This window comes from Sinocyclocheilus anshuiensis, unplaced genomic scaffold, assembly GCF_001515605.1.
Source record: "Sinocyclocheilus anshuiensis isolate Anshui unplaced genomic scaffold, SAMN03320099.WGS_v1.1 scaffold1132, whole genome shotgun sequence".
Lineage (NCBI taxonomy): Eukaryota > Metazoa > Chordata > Actinopteri > Cypriniformes > Cyprinidae > Sinocyclocheilus > Sinocyclocheilus anshuiensis.
Window position 1 is genome coordinate 921956 of NW_015552678.1, and position 1140 is coordinate 923095.

The window sequence follows — 1140 nt, forward strand, 5'->3', positions numbered from 1 at the left end:
TATGCAATCTGTTCAAGTGATCCCTACATGATTTGTTGTTAGCCTTCATGTATTACCAAGTCAAGACAGAACAGTTTCACATTTACATTTACATTTAGACACTTAGCAGACTCTTTTATCCAAAGCGACTTACAAATGAGGACAATGGAAGCAATCAAAACCAACAAAAGAGCAATGATACGCAAGTGCTATAACAAGTCTCAGTTAGCTTAACGCAGTACACGTAGCAAGGGTTTATTTAAATCATATAATAAATAAAAAGAAAACAGCTAGAATAGAAAAAGAATAGAGCAAGCTAGTGTTAGAGGCCTTTTTTGCTTTTGTTAATTGTATAATAAATAAAAAGAAAACAGCTAGAATAGAAAAAGAATAGAGCAAGCTAGTGTTAGAGGCCTTTTTTGCTTTTGTTAATTGTATAATAAATAAAAAGAAAACAGCTAGAATAGAAAAAGAATAGAGCAAGCTAGTGTTAGAGGCCTTTTTTGCTTTTGTTAATTGTATAATAAATAAAAAGAAAACAGCTAGAATAGAAAAAGAATAGAGCAAGCTAGTGTTAGAGGCCTTTTTTGCTTTTGTTAATTGTATAATAAATAAAAAGAAAACAGCTAGAATAGAAAAAGAATAGAGCAAGCTAGTGTTAGAGGCCTTTTTTGCTTTTGTTAATTGTATAATAAATAAAAAGAAAACAGCTAGAATAGAAAAAGAATAGAGCAAGCTAGTGTTAGAGGCCTTTTTTGCTTTTGTTAATTGTATAATAAATAAAAAGAAAACAGCTAGAATAGAAAAAGAATAGAGCAAGCTAGTGTTAGAGGCCTTTTTTGCTTTTGTTAATTGTATAATAAATAAAAAGAAAACAGCTAGAATAGAAAAAGAATAGAGCAAGCTAGTGTTAGAGGCCTTTTTTGCTTTTGTTAATTGTATAATAAATAAAAAGAAAACAATTAGAATACAAAAAGATTAGAGAAGCACAAGTTTTTTTTTAAGAAAACAAGCAGCTAGTAAATAAATAGAGTGCAAGTCTAAAAGGGGCAAGTTTTTTTATATAAAGAATAGAATTAGAATAGAGAGTGATAGAGTGTCAAAATAAAGATGGAAGAGATGTGTTTTTAGCCGATTCTTGAAGATGGCTAAGGACTCAGC